The sequence below is a fragment of the Pimephales promelas genome, chromosome 10 (assembly GCF_988280905.1).
Source record: "Pimephales promelas chromosome 10, fPimPro1.hap1.1, whole genome shotgun sequence".
Classification (NCBI taxonomy): Eukaryota; Metazoa; Chordata; class Actinopteri; order Cypriniformes; family Leuciscidae; genus Pimephales; species Pimephales promelas.
Genome location: NC_142778.1, coordinates 16,235,743 through 16,255,824, shown reverse-complemented (window position 1 = coordinate 16,255,824; position 20,082 = coordinate 16,235,743). Strand labels below are relative to the sequence as shown.

General features: G+C 40.8%; 1 long non-coding RNA gene across 1 annotated transcript; it reads left to right on the top strand.

Annotated features, from left to right (window-relative positions):
* Window positions 1-1,271: 1,271 nt before the first annotated feature.
* On the top strand, window positions 1,272-2,303 carry LOC120472387 (uncharacterized). The gene is made up of 2 exons (XR_005620965.2): window positions 1,272-1,549; window positions 1,735-2,303. It is a non-coding gene; the product is annotated as an uncharacterized LOC120472387 (long non-coding RNA).
* Window positions 2,304-20,082: the final 17,779 nt, after the last annotated feature.

Below are 20,082 nucleotides of genomic sequence, written 5' to 3'. Positions count from 1 at the left end.
TGCGAGTTGGCAGCCCTGCGGGGATAAATCGTCGGGAGCGTTCCGCCATGCTTCTTCATCATGTGAGGATTGTTTACATTAGACTAGTGCGCACTGCCGCATGCACACAGTGCTTATACATGTGGGGATTGTTTACATAAGAGTGCGTGCGTGTTTTGCGCCGCACGCAGTGTTTGAGCGGTTGATGGAAAATAAGCTAATGCGCGCTCTAAAAGTCTACATTCGAATCTATTACTTTTCACGGTATTTTGAAGAGCCCTCGATAACAATATCGTGCATATTCATTACCGCGATTTATCGCATTACCGGCACATGTCTACTTTGTACTGATATGCCCGTCCCTCGTACGCAAGGCGAAGGAAACGGTCTGTGTCGAGGGAGAATCGAGACATGAAAGTACGCGTCCTTCAGGTCAATCATTGCAAACTGCAAAAAAAATCGCTGCTATGTACTTATTTTAGTAACTAAATTACTGGGTAATAACTAGTACTAACCCTGAACCTACCCCTAAACCTACCCCTGTTCCATGTACTTACCTTATATTAGCCAGTACTTTCTATGTAAGTACACTTTAAGTACACTGTAAGTACTGTACTGTAAAAGGAAGCAGACTGATCTCATGAAGTAGCGCGTGTATGACACCCCAATTCGTATTTCCATTTTTGGCGTGCTATCAACACGCATAATTGCTTTTCAGCGTGTTTATGAACGCCGTTGACTTAACGTTATTACTGTATATATAAATATATGACTTACCAACCCCGTCCCTAAACCTACCTACGTCACTGGGGTTAATAGCATTTATGAGTCTTGCCCTACCATCCTAGGAAAAAAACATCACTCCCCAGATGTAGATCTACATTTTGCTTAGTTTCGCTCTGAGATTTGACGGCGTGTTCAGACACGCGGAATAACTCAGACATTAATGGCGTAGACATACACGTATACACACGGATACATGCGGATAGCTCAAAATGCGAAGAGATAACACTCGAGATAAAAGATAACACTTGACTCGAAAGTGGCGTGTATGTTTACACAAAAGTCATGTTGAAGGAAGCGTTACCCAATTTTCTTGGTCGGAGTATGTTACAGTGTAAGTTAATTGAGGACGCGATTTTCTGTAAAATTTCAAACTGTGCTCTGCTGAGAGTTAATTGTCATTAACGTTAGTTGCATTTCTTTACTTTTAGCCTACTTTATGTAGCCCAGATGGGATTTTATATTCATTAAGAAATACAGACCACAAAGGGTTAATACGTTTGGTTTTAAATGACTAATATTAACATGCTTTTTGGCACCATAACTTGCTTGCTCTGAAATATCTGCATCTTTATTTTATCGTTTTCTGATTGGGTAAATTCCGACGGTGATTATTCATGAGGGGCGGGGTTTTGGAGATGTGCATTGTATTTGCAGAAGTGCATGGTGAAAGTGAAAGGAACTCGCAATCCGCGAAGTTCTTGTAAGAATATGAGAAAGTACACCCAGTTATAATGGATGACCAATCGTTGTGCTGTTCTGGGATGTTTCTCTTAATTGTTTGAAGGTAAATTTTCATTTTTTGTGTTTAATACTGTCTGTATTCAATATGTTTAAGTACTGAGGGAAATGCTAATCGCGAGTAGCATGTTAGCATACCTTTTGTGACTGTTTGTGCACATTATATTCACCCGTTATGTTTGTGATTTATTTGCTAAGTTACATGGACTGATTATAACATATTTTGCACAGGAAACGGACAGTTGTTTTTGTGGTTGTGTTATGTATGGGGATCATCTCCTTGTCAGTGTGGAAAGATATTCTACAGTTTCTCTGATGCGTGGCGTCGAGGATTCTTCACTGGAATCTGGATCGGCTCACTGATTGAACTTGCAGCCTAGTACAATTGCGCTTGATGTTCGTTTGCAACTGGACATCCTCTGAGGTCGTGAGTACTACAAAGCACGTGCAGTAACGTTAACCATTTTGTTTGCTTTGAAAGCGAAGCGGCCTTTGTGTTTTTGGCCACCACGCTCTCAAGCTACGTCACAGGCCTGCAACGATTTATTTTTGTTTGAGACTGTGTGAATGAATGTGTGGGCCCACTTGATTTTTTGTCATTAAGGTTCAACTAAGTTGAAAGGTTATTAATCTGATTTGGGTGTAAATTGAATTTAGGATTCATATTGGAATTGTTTCAATTAGATTCTGCTTATTATTTACCTGTTTCCTCCTAAATGCAACCTATTTAATCACAATAATTGAACGTTTTATTTTCATATTCTTTTATTTTTCACAGTAAATTGTATATAAGTACTCCATTCACATTTCTGTGTGGTTTTTCACCTGCAGTTTACACCATTCTTTGTGGGTTTAATCTGTGAATTAAAAAGCATCTTAGTAGGATAATTGGAGGCAAAGTAATAATTTACTACTAAGTGGAGGCACTGCCAAAGTAAGCTGTTGCAAAGTTTATTTAATTAAGTTATCATAAAATAAATCAACACCTGCGTTATTTATTTTATTATTATTCAGGACAGACCCAGGGCCCCATCTCGTGTTATATTTACGAAATTGGGTTAGCTACATTCAGTATCATAATTAGCACTGGGAAAGGGGTTACATTTATTTTCGGGTGAACTGTCTTTGCACTGCTGACTAGCCTGAATAAAATAACATTAGGTTATTGTCTATACTGGTTTGTTCAGCCTTTATTTAGCTCTGTTGGTTGAACATGATGATTTGCCAAATGAAGAGTTTAGTTCCAAAACGCTATAAATCTATTTTGATGAATTTGAGTAAAACTGTTTTCTTTAGCAAGATAATGGGAAGATGAAAACCACTATTTTCTGTTTCAAATTTTCACATAGCATTTGTGGATTATAATATCAATAAAAAATTAAATCCAGGTTTTGATTTTCAAATATTTATTATAAAAACAGATTTTTCCCAAAATGCAATAAATCCATTATTTTTTTTTTTTTCAAAATGCAATTAATCAAAATAAAATTTTATACACATTGAATTTCTTGTGCATACTATAAATCGATTGCTTTAATATAACAATATTCGGTAACACTTTAAGGGTACATGTCATGAATTATCATGAATTCATGGATAAATGAATCATGCATGAATTATGCATTCATTCATACATTAATATCATCAGGAACTAAGAAGGTTTTTTAACAGTTTTTCAACGTTTTTCATTCATGACTTCATGGATGAACAGGAAATGAGCACATCATCATGAATTATGATTTATTAAGCATGATCTAACGTTACTTCTGCATATCGCTGTTGTCAACCTTGGGATGTCGCCGCTGAGCTTTTTTGACGGCGATCAGCTGTAAAATGGCTTGGTCCTGCTCGGTTTTCGTTGACTTTGAATAAAACAACTGAAAGTTTTTCGAAAGATCCCCTGGGGTCAGTGTGTCAGCGTGACAGAAGTTTGATGCTGTCGTGTGAGAACAAGCAACAGCCGGCATTTCCTCATCAGTGCCTCATCTTCTTAATCTCCTCACGTAAATGATTTGATTTCGATGTCACGTTTACCCGTGCAGGATGCCTTACCCTCCGCAGTTTCACCAATGCTGTCAAAATTTGTAATTTTTTTGTTTGTTTGTTGATCGAAAGGACAAAATAGATAAGAAAACCTAGAAACCTGGTGTAGTTAAAGCGCTGCCGTTACTGTTTACATTGCGTGGAATGGTGCGTTGTGACTGGTTAAGCGGATATGTCGCATTTTGCAAAAAACTGAGACTAGCGTTTGACGCGGTTTAGAAAGAAAGGGAGAAAACATTACATAATAACACGGCGGATATCGCATTTTACGTACAATTAAACATTGTTTTGTATCTGGTCGGTATTGAAAAGTCAGATTTTTGCAGTAACTCATTTTTTTTTTAAATGGCGTTGATCGCGTTTTGGAGCCAAACTCTTCAAATATTGCAAAATAAAGGTGCAACTGTTTTTGCAGTTTGTCTATTAATTGTTCTACTAAGGTTTAATTATTATTTAATTGCTGCCTAAAGAGACATTTTTTTTTTGGCGGGCTGCTTATGGGGCAGGCAGCTAGCAGATCATTAGGAAAGATTAGATGAATGTGATCATTTATGAATAAATAACATTTATAATAACATTAACAAATTGACAAGTACTTACTGGGCAGAATGACTCTTCAAATGACTGATGAAATTGGAGGTTGTTGTCTGGCTGTCCGCGATCTTAACTCTTTCCCCGCCAAACACGGAATTTTCCGGGTTTAATGAAAAAACGCATCTGCGCCAAACACGGAATTTTCCGGGTATCCGTGTTTTAGGTGGTATACGGTAAGGAAGACCCGCGCGCATGTCCTGAATGAGTGCGCAACTCTTTGATCAGAGAAACAGATTGCAATCGTCTCAAACAGTGGAGTAGTGAGAATGTATCAGACAGACAATGCAGAGGTATATGGCTGAAGTTCTGGAGGTTAATGGACTCGGAGTCCGATCACTCTTTATTTGATAATTCTGAATCTGATCGGGACGAAGTAGTCAGTGAGAGAGATGCACATGTTGTCACAGAAAGTTCTAGCCATGGACGTGCCGCAGATAGATCGTATAATATTATGACACTATAATATGTGTGTGTGTGCAGGCATTTATGTGTGGCTGTCTAAATATGAAGGTGTAATTGTCAAATTATTTCTCTCTTTGTGCACATTTACCACATTGTAATATGTATTTGTGTGTGTGTGTGTGTGTGTCTAGGCCTGTTTATTGAAATTACAATTATTCATTATGGGCTCTATGCACGGCGTTATTTCCGGTGAAGCATTAGGGATGCTCGATAACTTCCGCCGATCATAGAGTCCAATGCAATACCGAGAATGTATATTGAATTTTATACTCCATAGTTATACTAATGAAACGTTAGTCACAAAAACAGATAAAACAGACACCCCTCGTTGTGTTTATGCTTCTTTTTAAAATTATATTAAATAAACATAACTATATATAAAATTACATCTAAACGTATGTACGTTTCGTTTCAAAGACGGGAGGACAGCAAATATTGAAGACTCTGCCATAATCCCGTTTTCTCCGGTTTTCCTCCGCTTTAATCTACACAACCGGAAATGGACGAGCATCCTTACGTCGAATGCGGAACTTATGCGTGCATATAGCCCATTCACAGGTAGAACACAGAGAGGCAGAGGCAGAAGTTTTATTGCAAAAGTTACATTTCCCTTACATCCTGGGAAATTTGATATATTTTACATTTATTTTATGTTTTTAATTTATTTTGGAAAGTTTTATATATGAAGGAAACAACATCTGAATGTATTCTGCTTTTAAATGCACTTGTTTGATAAAAATACCTTTTTCTCAGTTTTTTGTCCAAAATGTTGTGTTTTTGACAAAACCTACCTCTGTTCAAGAGGCAATAAAAAAAGAACAGATGAAGATAAAATAAAAACGTTTTTTTTTGCCTAAAAGCAGAGGCTCAGATCTTTATTTTTATATATATCATCTTCATTTATTCATGGAAGAAAATATTCAGCGGGGCATTCAAATTTAGTGAAAATCGTCAAAAACCCTGGCGGTGGCTGGCAACTTTTTTTTAAACGCTGGCGGGGAAAGAGTTAATGTTGCATGTCTTGCAAAGTGTTACGGTCACCATATAGCTCTGCACTACATTCCCCAGAATCGTCTTTGGCACACCTGAAGTCACTCTCCTCAGTATTCTGATCACCAGCACCTGTTCCCAATCAGCAACTCCATATAAATACCCAGTTCACATTCATTCTTGGTCAAGTCTCCAACGGAACAGACACTTACCATTGTCTCAAGAAGTCTCTGATTCATCCTGTACCCGTCAAGTGACGTATACTCACCTGAAATATGCTAACCTCTGTGTCCATGTTCTGATGTTCCCAGAATCTGCTTCTGAATCCATGTTTCCTGAGTCCTTGTGTTCCTCCTGAGTCACGCTTGCTGGTGACAGTATCTGAAAGAGAAAAGACAAGTATCACTGAACTGTGTTAGTTTGACATTGGATAAACTGAAGAGGATCTGCCCACTTCCTGCAAAGTAATCCTCATCGAATTCACCTCTGAACTTTGAAAGAACTCCCCATTGAACTTGATGCATTTAAATAAAGCTTTGTGTTTATTCACTTACCTCTGTCTCCGAGCCTGTATCCTGACACAAAGTGCTGTTTGGCTTTTCAATTCAGTTCAATTCAAATTTATTTGTATAGCGCATTTCACAATACATATTGTTTTAAAAGCAGCTTTACAGAAAGTGCATTTCAGAAATGTACATGGAAAAATACATTTAGTTAATTATGTAATAATTTAGGACATAACATATCGCCGGAGTTGAGTCGTCTTTTCACATGGTCTTTTGCCATCTTGTCATGAGAAATTCTTGAAGCCGAAAGCGATGACCCTCTGTACCCCTCCGGCTGACATTTTGATGTGATTTCTGATGTAAGTGGGTGTGGTGTGTGTAAGGTACAAGAGGGCATGACTGATGATAGTGTTGTGATCCAGTCATGACAACGCTATTCTCAGCCTGCGCTCCAGCTGGATCAACTTCATTTTTTTAATAATTTATTTATTTTATATTCAAACTGAAAACATGATGTGATTACTGTAACACTGAAGTCATTCAAGTTAAGTCTCGAGTCTTTAACTTCCAAGTCTGAGTCAAGTCTCAAGTATTTTATTTTTTGTCAAGTCACAAGTCATAAAAATAGCGACTTGAGTCGACTCAAGTCTAAGTCACCAAGTCACAAGTCCCCATGTCTGGTATTTACAGATATGTTTGGGCTTTCTTTTAAGACCATATGTTTAATTGTATAAATAAATAAAAAAATAACATAGTTTTTATCTTTTTTATTTTGTACCATGGGTGTAAAGGAATAAGGATGGCACTCATATTGTATATGTTTATTCATATTTTAGTCAATGATTTGTAATTGCATCATTATGCCATGACTTTTTTTTAGATGGCACATCGTACTTAATTCATTATTAACTAACCATACACTAACATCAATCAATGGTTTAATGCATCATTATGTCATGACTTTACTTGAGGGTGCACATCATAATTAATTCACTGTTGACTACTTACCAATGTTAGCTCATGATTTATCATAAACTTACTATCAAATACACATACTACAACGTAGATTACCCAGTTGAGTAATGTTGAATTGCTTTTCAAAAAGTCATAGAATGGAGGAACAGTATCATCATGGCCTTTGTCCAGATGGAGAGTTAACTCTACTGATCCCAGCAAACGTTCTCCTGACCTTAGTTCATATTTCCGGTTTGGCTATTTTTTGGGGGAACCAATTCCTCATGAACTGTTGCAAGTCACAGTAGGTTTAGTTTAATGGGAAAGAGAAAATCACAAAACAGATTAGGACCCTTTAAGGTAAATTATTAAACTAAATTATCCAATCACCTAAAAGATTATTAGGAACACCATACTAATACTGTGTTTGACCCCCTTTCACCTTCAGAACTGCCTTAATTCTAATGCCTGTAGTATTGTTTTAACAAGGTGCTGAAAGCATTCTTTAGAAATGCTGGCCCATATTGATAGGATAGCATCTTGCAGTTGATGGAGTTCCCTTTCGAAGGGAACTTCCAACTGCGTCAAGAGCTATGGGGAAACGCCTCAGCGTGACTGATGACTGAAACACTGTAAAATCCCGACAATCCTATTGGGCAGTGTCAGCCATGACGTCATGCTCTAGCGTGATCAGGAAATATAAGAGGAGTGTCTAGAGAACATGTGATCCTCTTTTCATCTTCAGGGACTGTTTCACTGACATTGTGAGCCATGGCAAACAAGGGAAGTGTGCCGACCCGTGTGAGAGGTGGCTTTGTCTGGGTGAAGAGCACGCACATTCTGTTCTCTAGGGGATAGAGTGCGTCAATCACGAGCGTTTTTTTCAATGAGAGCGCTCCGTTCTCTACTGTCTATTTTCTCGAGGGAGGATTGACAGTTATCTTTCTTGACGGTTCGGGTCCCGCGCGTGCCAAGGCCGAGAGGAGACTAAGATCGCGGGGATCTCAGAAGGAGCTCGTTGACGAGTTTGAGAGAGGAGTGAATCTCTCAGAATCGTCGACGGGTGACGAGAACAGACTTTAGGACAGGGATGCGCGCTCTGACGCATCCTCTCGTCCAACAGTCAGTGCTATACTGAACGCGCCAGCCAGGTTTGAAAAAAAAATAATAATAATCCCATGGCAGCGCGTCAGAGGAGAAGCGTTCAAGAAAGAAAAAATAATAATAATAATCTTGATGAGCCCTTTCTCTCTGGTCACACCATACCAGTGTAACTTTCTAACTGAGAACTCTCAGAAGGGTGCCATTACAAATTTATAAGGGAGGACTTCATTGACTAAAATTAATTTTAACCAGACTCAGAAACACTCAAACCAAGTCCAAACACCAAGGTAAATGCAAACATATTTATATCAGATAAGTCACACCACATCATACAACTAGTGAGTCATGAATCAACAAGTGAAGGTATACATGTGTGTTTTCTGGTTTGGTCCCAGATAAGAGTAAAAGGTCCAGTAGTTCAATTCAAACCCTGTTTCCTTAAAGGTGCCATATGGAATAATCGAGGTCAAAATATCCAAAAAATGAGCTACACACATCAAAAGAACGAGAAGAAATAAGTGCAATGATGTCATTAAAAAACTGACAAGTTATAGTGCTGCCGAGATATAACCTAAATTAGCATGCTAAATTATTAGCCCCGGCCCGGCAGGTGTCGTAATACCAGTTTCGGCCATGGGAGGCAGTATGCGGACGGGCAACGTTACCGCCAGCCAAACTGCAGTAACCACGAGTAAGTCGCGCCTGCTTGTGTGTACTTGAACCTGATGTCATGTCGTGATGTCGTGTGGAAATACAGCCCACTACTAAATTTCAGTTCAGGGATGAGTTAAATAAATGATTGGTCGATATTATGCATGAGGAATACATTTTGGTAAGTTGTAACATATCTTTCAACAGTGTTCATGTTCTTTTACTATTAGCTAGTAGAGATGATCGGTTCACGTGCGCTAGGGATCTGTCGTCTAACATTTACAAGCGCCAAAACTGCTGAGAGTATAAGCAGTGATTTGAGCGATCTGTTGGGTTTATATTCAGTGAGCATATCTGTAATATATTGAGGTCCTAACCCATTGAATGATTTATATACCAGTAATAATACTTTAAAATAAAAAAATAAAATAAAATAAAGTAATACCCCTATCTGAGATGGAAGAGATTGAGCTGGTTTACGGTGCTACTGGGCCTCCAGCCCAGGGACTTCTTATATTCTCAGCAGTAACTTACTTCTTCACTCGCCTCATCGGAGTGAAGACTCTCCCGCTCTCCATCAAGATCTCTTCCAGTATACCCCTATCTGAGGTGGAAGAGATTGAGTTGGTTTACGGTGCAACTGGACCTCTAGCCCAGGGACGTAGAGCGTCGTACATACTCTGCTTGGGTGGTGCTACACCAGTAATGCCCAGCGGGACCCCCAAAGAGCACTTTTCTCCCCTTAACGTTGCTCTCAGCGACTTCTTATACTCTCAGCAGTATAAGTAACTTACTTCTTCACTCGCCTCATCGGAGTGAAGACTCTCCTGCTCTCCATCAAAATCTCTTCCATTATACCCCTATATGAGATGGAAGAGATTGAGCTGGTTTACGGTGCAACGTACTCTGCTGGGGTGGTGCTACACCAGTAATGCCCAGCGGGGCCCCCACAGAGCACGTTTCTGCTGCCATTACCCTTAATGACGCTCTCAGCGACTACTTATACTCTCAGCAGTATAAGTAATTTACTTCTTCACTCGCCTCATCGGAGTGAAGACTCTCCCGCTCTCCATCAAAATCTCTTCCAGTCAGAGCAGTATTAAAGCAGTTAAAGCAGTACAGTGCTCATTCAGTAAATGCACAGCTAAACAGATGTGTTTTGAGTCTGGATTTGAATGTGACTACTGTAGGAGCACACCTGATCTCTTCTGGAAGCTGGTTCCAGCTGCGGCTGGCATAATAGCTAAAAGCAGACTCTCCATGCTTAGAGTGAGCCCTTGGTATTTCTAGCTGATGTGATCCTAGTGATCTGAGCGATCTGTTGGGTTTATATTCAGTGAGCATATCTGTAATATATTGAGGTCCTAACCCATTGAATGATTTATATACCAGTAATAATACTTTAAAATCAATTTAACTGGGAGCCAGTGTAAAGACCTGAGGACTGGTGTGATATGTTCATATTTCTGGTCCTGCTCAGAATCCTGGCAGCAGCGTTCTGTATGAGCTGCAACTGTCTTATGGTCTTTTTGGGAAGGCCAGTGAGGAGGCCATTACAGTAATCCACCCTGCTGGTGATGAAAGCATGCACAAGTTTCTCTAAGTCTTCACTGGAAACAAAGCATCTAACTCTTGAAATATTTTTCAGATGATAGTTTTCTGATTTAGTTATTGCTTTGACATGACTACTGAAACTAAGGTCTGACTCTAGAGACACGCCAAGATTCCTGACTTGATTTTTAGTTGTTAGACCCCTAGTGTCGAGGTATGCATTCACCTTGAGAACTTCATCTTTGTTTCCAAACACAATGACTTCAGTTTTGTCCTTGTTTAACTGAATAAAGTTTTGGCACATCCAACTATTTACTTCATCAATGCATTTGCACAGTGAGTCAATGGGGCTGTAGTCGTTAGGCGATAGGGCTAAGTAGAGCTGTGTGTCGTCTGCATAGCTGTGGTAAGCGATTTGGTTCTTTATCATTATTTGGCTCATTGGGAGCATATACAGGTTGAATAAGAGTGGCGCAAGAATCGAGCCATGAGGGACTCCGCAAGTCATGGATGTCCACTCAGACTTATGGTCCCCTATACTCACATAATAACCTCTCCCTTCTAAGTATGACCTGAACCATTTTAGGACTATTTCAGAAAGCCCCACCCAGTTTTCCAGCCTGTCAAGAAGTATGTCATGATCAACAGTGTCAAATGCAGCACTGAGGTCGAGTAGTACCAACACGGATAATTTGCCTGTATCAGTATTTAAGCGAATATCGTTTATTATCTTTATGAGCGCTGTCTCTGTGCTGTGATGAGATCGGAAACCAGATTGAAAATTGTCAAAGTATCCATTTGAGCTTAAGAATTTGTTCAGCTGATTGAAGACAACTTTTTCAATGATCTTGCCTATGAAAGGAAGATTTGAGATTGGTCTATAGTTGCTTAAGATGGTCTTATCCCGATTGCTCTTTTTCAGGAGGGGCTTGACAACTGCAGTTTTCAGGGAGTTCGGAAAACTCCCAGAGCAAAGGGAGGCATTTACCACTTCTAGGAGATCTGCTTCTAACACACTTTTGAAAAAAGATGTGGGAAGTGTGTCAAGGGCGCAGGTGGATGTTTTAAGGTGCTGTACGGTTTCTTCCAAAATTGTGCCATTGATTTCTTCAAAAACAGACATAGTAACTACAGATTGTGGTCTGATCTGACTGACTCCAGAGCAACTCAAGGATGTGCTGATCATCTTTCTGATATTATTAATTTTCTCAGAAAAGAAAGAAGCAAACTCACTGCACTTGCTGCCTGAGAGCATTTCTATGGGAATCTGGCTCGGGGGGGTTTGTCAGTCTCTCTACAGTAGCAAAAAGAGTGCGTGTGTTGTTTATATTGCTGTTTATAATATTTGAGAAGAAAGTCTGTCTGGCTTTGCCTAGTTCCCTATTGAAAGCGTGGATGCTGTCTTTGTAGATGTTACAATGGACTACAAGTTTTGTCTTCCGCCACATGCGCTCTGCTTTTCTGCATTGTCTTTTCATGTTTTGCACTGCTGTTGAGTTTCTCCAAGGTGCTTTTTGTCTACTATTCTTCCTGACTTTTACAGGAGCAATATCATCAATTACACTCTTAATTTTTGAGTTGAAAGAATCAAGGAGAAAATCAACAGAGTCGGCAGATATGCTTGGTTTTAAAGATATAGCCTCCATAAATAGCACACCAGTGTTCTCATTTAAGCATCTCTTCTTGACAGACAGAGATCTAGTTTCAACTGCAGGAAAGATTAATATATCAAAGAAAATACAGAAATGATCAGACAGTGCTACATCCTTAATAACAATCGATGAGATGTTTAAACCCGTACTGATAAGTAAATCTAGAGTGTGTCCACGATTGTGTGTGGGACCATGTACATGCTGAGTCAGATCAAAAGTTTTTAAAACAGTTTTGATTTCTTTTGCCATATTGTTTTCTGCATTATCTATATGAATGTTAAAATCTCCAGCAATGGCAAAACAGTCAAACTCAGAGGCAATTGTTGATAGCATTTCTGTAAAGTCCTCAGCAAAGGCTGGAGAGTATTTTGGAGGTCTGTAAACAATGATAAGTAAAATACGTGGAGCACCTTTTAACACAATACCCAGATATTCGAAAGAGGGGTAATTCCCAAATGATATTTGCTTACATTCATAAACATCTTTAAAAAGAGCAGCTAAGCCGCCACCTCTCTTACCCGCTCTGCAGACACTCATATAAGTAAAGTTAGGAGGGGATGTTTCGTTTAAGACCGTTGCACTGCAGCTGTCTTCTAGCCAAGTTTCATTTAGAAACATAAAGTCCAAGTTGTATGTGGTTATTAAGTCGCTGACTAGAAGTGATTTATTTTTAAGTGAGCGGATGTTTAAAAGTGCTAACTTTAGAGTCTTACTTTTTGTCCCCACAGCAGTCTTATTTTGGCGTGTAATGGACACCAGATTAGATGGGTTTGCTGTACGGCTGTTGAAGGCCTTAGATTTTCTATCATGTATTTGAACCGCTATAGAGAAGGATTCAGGCACACTGGGTTCCCGCTTGTTTTGTAAACATTTAAGAAAGTTACTGATATCAAAGCGGATACCCGACTCATATCATTTAGAGTTGGTATCAGTTGTTTTTGGTTCACCTCGAGCAGATGGAGGAGGGTGTGAGCCCTGGCGCCGTGGCAGAGGCCGAAGAGCTCTATCAGGGGGAGGAGGAGGAGGAGGGCGAGCTGTGCCCGCAGGCTTTGGTGGTTGTGGGGCCTGCTGGGGGCTTGCAGCAAAAGAGTGTGATAGTTTAGTTCCAGCATACACCCGTTTTTCCATTTTCTCTGAGAAGCACAGAAGTGGAGATTCTGGAGAGAGTGAGAACATGTCAGGTGAGAGGGGCTGTTGCTCTGGTGTTATTGGAGGCTGTAGTATGCTGTCCTGGTTTCCCTCGTTGTTTTCCAGAAAGTCGTCCTTGGGTGCTGAATCTTGGAGCAGTTCTGATTTATCACAGTCTGTGGTGAGCTCTGTGGGCAGAGCTCTGCTGAGATTGTATCCGTGAGCAGAGGTTGTTGTGGCTGAGTGGTGTTATCATTGTCCTTGTGTGATGTGTCAGCAATATGTCCATTCAGGTGCTGAAATGAAGTCCTGTGGTCATTCATATTGTGTCCAGGTTTGTGTGTGCCATTCAGGTTGAGTGGATTGGCACACACTGCAGAAGGATGATGGAGGGAGAAGTAGATATTGTCCTTTAGTACTCTTGAACCGAGTTTGTTTGGGTGGTGGCCATCCCGTTGAAACAGTTGCCTCTGACTCCAGAAAAGATTGAAGTTGTCAATAAAGTTCACTCCTTTTATAATGCAGGTTTTTTGCAGCCATGTGTTGAGCCCAAGCAACCGAGAAAACCTGTTTGTTCCTCTTGCTGGGAGTGGGCCACTGATGAATGTCTGAACTTTTAGTCTTTTAAGTGTTTCAAAAAGTTCATTGAAATCCTTCTTAAGGAGTTCTGACTGCTCTTTATGAATATCGTTCTTCCCCACATGAATGATGAGTCGATTTGCAGTTTTATAATTCACCAGAATGTTCTCAAGTTCCCTGTTTACATCAGAAGTTGTTGCTTCTGGAAGGCAGCATGTAGTTGAATCCTTGCTACTAATGTTTCTGATTATGGAGTCGCCCACTATCAGAGTCCTGGGCCCCGCTGTGCTTTGAGCTGAGTGCCGCTGTCTGCTCAACCTTGAGCGCCAGTTAGCATCAGTGTTAACGACCGGCTGGCTCAGTCTTTGATCGATCACATTCATCAAATTCAGGGATTTCTCATTCATTAATACTTCAAATCTGTTCTCAAGATGTATAGGCGGTGGTAGGAGACCAGTTTTCGCAATCCTTGTCAGAGCCGTATCTGGGGTAGAAGATGCTATTGCAGCAATATGTGATGCTTGTGAAAATCTGATGTCTCGAGTGCCTTTCGGTCTCGCGCCCTGTTTGTGCCATCGATTTGTGAGTCGATCGGCTTGTTTCTCTACACTCAGTACTGCCTGTCGAGTAGCACTAGATTTCTGGGACTCACCGGCTGTATGCTGAGGGCGTCCATGATGAAGCTCTGTTGTGTGTTCCGTCTGGTGTGGTGTTCCCGCAAGTAACTTTGTTTCAATAATTGCAATCCTTTGTAAAAGTCTCTGACAGTTAGTGCAGCAAGTAGATTCCAGAAGAGGCATTTTCTCTTATCCTTTGGAATGTAGGCAGTTGTGTTTTTCGTGTTTTTCCTTCCCCGGAATGTAAGCTTTCAGTGGGAGGCTGGTCGGAGAAAAGAATTCTGCTTTTTTGTAGTAATCAAACGTTTGAGCACTGTACTGGTTTGCTGAAGTTAAACTTAGGTGATAAAAAGGAGATAAAATAAAATAATATAAAAACGATAGAGCGATTTAAAATTATAAAAGTGATAGAGCAAAGTGCGGAGCGGTAAGCATGAGCGTCAGAGCAGGAAGTGGAAGTCCGGTTCTAGGCACGGGCGAACCGGGCAGTCGCCCGGGGCGGCATTTCTTCATGTCACATGGGGGGCGGCACGAGCAGTTAAAAAAAATCCTCTGTGCCGCGAAGTTTTTCTATTTTTTATCATTTCGATTTAATTATTGGCAATGGCGCCCTGCTTGCTGAGAAGGTGCCGTGCGCAGAAGTGAGGGGATCAAGGGGATCTCCTGATTAGTTCACGTATCGCGTCTTTTGCGCGCTCGTGGTTGTTATTTCAAATCCTCTATGTTGCAAATAGGCGCACGGGAAGTGCGCTCATAAACTTTTCAGTATGGAAGTGCAGGTGCACCCAAACACTTGGGTGTTTTTTTCTCTTCTCCGTAAATAAATCTTTTAGCAGAGCTACAGCAAGCATTTTTCTGTGGTGGAAATACATTAGCTACTAAAACTTCTTTGTCCTTGGAGAGCGCAGTGTAATGAGTGCATGGTTCTATAGCAACGGCAGCCATGGGAAAATTGGTACGAATTTTACTATTAATAATAAAAGATAATGCTGTGCATTATAAATGTCAGGAATGTATCTTTATTGACTCATTCTTTTTATAGAGATGATTTAAATGCTGAAATATGAGGTTTATCTTTATATAAAACCTTTTTTGTGTTAACCTTTTTAAAGTTTAGTAGGTAAGATGAAAGACACTCCTTTAAAACAAACTTTAATGTTATTAACTTGGTGAATTGACACTGTGTATTAGGCTTTTTGAACAAGATTCTGTGATCATTTTGGTCACTATATTCTATATTATTTAATACTTTTCATAATGATCAACTAAAATCAACTTTAATTATGAGTTTTTACAGTAGCCTATAATATGCAAAGTATTTTTTTTTTTCAGGGGGGCGCTCGAAGGGGGTCTCGCCCTGGGTGTAAGTAGAACCGCCACTGTGTCTCACGGTGAATTTGTGAGAGTTGGCAGCTCTGAAAGGCGCTAGCTTGGTCCACATCAGGGAATGCTGTCTGTCAAATTAATTCAAACTAATGATAAAAAATGTAACATGAGCAAAACGAATACCATAAACTAAAAATGCCTGGGCTTTAATTTTCCCATATCGTCGAAATGCACCGGCTTGTCTATGAGACGGCCTTAATAATTTAGTATTGAGATGTTGTTCATTTAGTCTCTAATCTCTGAAAATCTCCAAATGATCCACGTGAAACTGCGGTCTTCCAACCTTTTACTATTAGTTTTACTGACTAATATGCGCGTGGGAGACCCGCTCGTACAACAAACCAAAAGTACAACACAAAAAGAACAACACTTACTTGGGTGAGCTCAAAACAACAGTTTCTCAACCCAGGCTCTAAACATAAGGTTTGCAGAAGGAGGCCATGCTTCTCTCCAACCACGCATACTCCAAATCTACTTCTCTCTATTTTTTTATCCAGAGGAAGAGAAGTCTGGAGAGCCCCCTAGAGCATAGTAGTAGTACTACTGCTCAAGACCAGAGTAACTGCTCTTAAGGCCGTTACACCAGACACCATTAACAGAGTAGTTAGCACTACGTGCCTCCTTCAGTTAAAATGAACGTAGACAGGCTGTAATGAATGGCCTCCGTTCCCCTCCTGGATAGGATGGGTTTCCCTTACAGTGTGGTGAGATTGCAATAGGGACTCTGTCGCTTCCTTTTCACTGAGATTCGGATAGCTCAGCTCTAGGTCTCCTCTCATGCGAGAGTCAACATGCTGAGACCTCTGGCCCTGGAGCCCCATGCAGGCAGCATGGCTGCTGCAGGTAGAGGTAGACTAGGGATCACTCTCTTAAGTTGTCAAGAGAGGTTTTCAAGGCTCTCTGCCTCTTGGGCTCTGAGCTGGATTTATTTAATATAGTAAAAAAAAATAGCAGGGTGTTTCTATAGAGTGCTTAGTAACGGGCCTCCTCTCCTTTTAGAGTCATCCTGCTGAGGTCTCCATATGTACAGTTAGACTATTATCTGTTTATAGCAGGTGCCAGGCCACCTCTCCTTCAAGAGTCATCCTGCTGAGGCCTCTATGATAACAGCATTTCAGGTGGAGCTCGAGAAGTGGTCCCTCTCTCCGTGGAGCGTCTCTGGCTCAGCAGAAGTGGCGTGGAGCGTCTCTGGCTCAGCAGAAGTGGCGTGGAGCGTCTCTGGCTCGGCAGAAGTGGCGTGGAGCGTCTCTGGCTCGGCAGAAGTGACGTGGAGCGTCTCTGGCTCGGCAGAAATGACGTGGAGCGTCTCTGGCTCGGCAGAAGTGACGTGGAGCTTCTCTGGCTCGGCAGAAGTGACGTGGAGCGTCTCTGGCTCGGCAGAAGTGACGTGGAGCGTCTCTGGCTCGGCAGAAGTGACGTGGAGCGTCTCTGGCTCGGCAGAAGTGACGTGGAGCGTCTCTGGCTCGGCAGAAATGACGTGAAGGGTCTCTGACTGGACGGTTTCTGGCTGGACGTAGCTGATGTGAAACTCTGGGATGAAACTCTCTTCACAAACGGAGAGCGCCTCTCTCCAGTTCAGACCCGAGAGATTGGGGAGCTCCCTCGGGTTGACCTCCTTAGCCCCTAACTGGTAACACAGCTTAATTGCCTCATCACCGAGAGAGCAGGAGGCAGCAAGAGGAACAAACCCCCAGGTATACTGGAACAGATCACGGCTATCCAGGGCCAAGCTATCCAGGGCCAAAAGGATGCGTCAGAGCGCGCTGCTGGATTCATCTGTGGCGAAGTCTTCTGTTATGATGCAGCAGACACCAGGGAATCCATATGCAGCATTTATTAGAAGAATCAAACAGGCAGGGATCAACAATAGCGAACAGGGCAATGGAGACAAGGCATAGACAAACCAGATACAGGCAGAGGGTCGAGGCAGGCAGCGAGAATCAGAGTCCAGTGAAAACAGTCCAGGGTCAGGGCAGGCAGAAAAGGGTCAGCAACAATAATCAATCCACAGGTCAAAAATACAGAAAGCAAACAAAGGAGAAAAACGCTCAGAAATGCTACTAACAGTAAAACAAGACTTCGCAAACAGTGAATGTGAACACAAGGTATTTATGGTGTGAACTAAACAAGATAATGAGAAACATGTGAATGAGATGATTGCTGATGAGTCTGGGCAGTGAGTTATGGGAAATGTAGTTGTGAGAGAAACATGAACATCTGGTGTGAGTGCCCTCTGGTGACTCTCAAGGGCATTCCACCTGGTGACCGTTACAGTACCGATGTTTTATTAGACCAAAGGTTCATTGTTTGCCGGAGTTCTCCTTTAAGATTTTCAGCAAAATGCAATAGCTTACAACATTTATAACTGTTGTAATTAAGAGCAAGAAGGCAAACATGACCCCTTCACATTCATCAAGACCATTTAGAAACTGTCTAACAATAAATAATAATAAATATAAGGCCGAGGATTTAAACTATGGAAAACTAAAGGTATTCAGACTATTAAAGACTTGTGTATGGATGGAATACTTCTTACATTCAAGAATTGTGTGATAAACACCAGATTCCCTCAAAACATTTTTTCAGATATTCACAGCCTAAAAGTTTTATGTCTTCCAGGTCTACAGATATTATGTACATTCCCAAACTGTCATTAATAGAGGAAATAATTGGAAAAAGAGGTGAAAAGGGCCATTTGTCAAATTATTATTTATCTAAAGAGTCTGCTGTAGACAAATTAAACACATGGAGGAAAGACATTCAAGACAAGAAGAAATAGAGGAATTTGAATGGACTGAAGTAGGCGCAAAAACAAATTATAAACACGCAGATTAAATTATTACAGTATGGTGACAAAGGTTTATATAACAACTGAAAAACTCAATCATATGTCTAGCAATATTCCTGATATATATTTACAAAATGCCCAAATAATAAAGGAACTGTAATTCACTGTCTATGGGAATGTTTTGACATATGAAGTTCTGGAAAGATATCATAAACTCGTTGTCAGCCGGGGCAGAATTTCGTTTTGGAAAATGCCGGGGGGGGGGGGGGGGGGGGGGGGTGGGTAATTTGAGGGAGGGAGTCTAGACTTTTTTTTATTATTACATTTATCTGCTAAAATGTACAGGGGTTGGACAATGAATCTGAAAACACTGGCCAATGTTGGAGGTTTCACATCTACAGTATATGTCTGGCGGCCAATCTTCAGAGTGAAGCACGGGTGGATCAGTGATGGTTTGAGCTCCAATATCATGACAATCCTGATTGTATTTGATGGACACAACACTGCCGAGGACTACCAAACCCTTCTGGAGGATCATGAGCACCTGATGCTCAAACCGTGTATCAGCATGATCATGCACCAACACTCACAGCAAGACTTGTGACAGAAGGGTTTGATGAAGATGAAAGTGACGTTGAACATCTCCTATGGTCTGCACAGTCACCAGATCTGAATATTATTGAGGTGTTTTGGAGGAGCGAGTCCACCAGCATCATACAGTGACCTGGACACTGTTCTGGAAGAGGAACTGCTCATAATCCCTCTGGTCACTGTGAAGGACTTCTATCTGTCAATTGGTGCTGTATTTGGATGCAAAATGAGGCCCTCACCATTCTAACAAATTATTGTGTTGTAAAACCAGCTGTTTCAGTTTCATTGTCCAACCCCTGTATGCTCCTTCATTGCATTTTTACAATGGGGTAATTACGCAACACAAGGAAGCTTGATTTCAATCTTTGAATTAAATTGAAAAAAGTAGCACAAAAGTAGGCTATAATAGAATAAAGATACATATAAAGTGAAAAGTTTTTGCTTAGGTCTGACACGAGTTTTCACAAATAGTCCTACAGAGACTGAATAAAGTAATCAAATGTAAAATAACACTGGGTAGTGTTTAAGTCCCGAGAACTAAATTAAATACATAGGATATTATTCCTGATTCCTTAAAATGAAAGCCATGTTTTGTTGAATTTGACAACCAAATTAATGACAAACCATGGCTGCTGTCACTGTTATAGCTCGTGCACAGATCCTGTAGCTACTAACGTAGTCACGTGCGATGTATGCTTATTTAAGACAAGATGTTTAGAGGATACACACCAGTCACAGAGACTGAAATAGACATAATTGTCACGTTTTTGGCTGTTAAAGCGATATAATCAACGAAAATAACTGTTGTTGCCTGCGAGCATGTGTGGCGGCTTGTATGTGTGCAGAAAAACCATCTCTCAGACAGTGCGCAAGTCTACCGAATAGTTCAAGATCGCGTGAATGTTTAAACTGGTAAGACTTAAGACGTGCAAAATGGTAAACTGCCAGACTGATCTCATGAAGTAGCGTGTGTATGACACGCC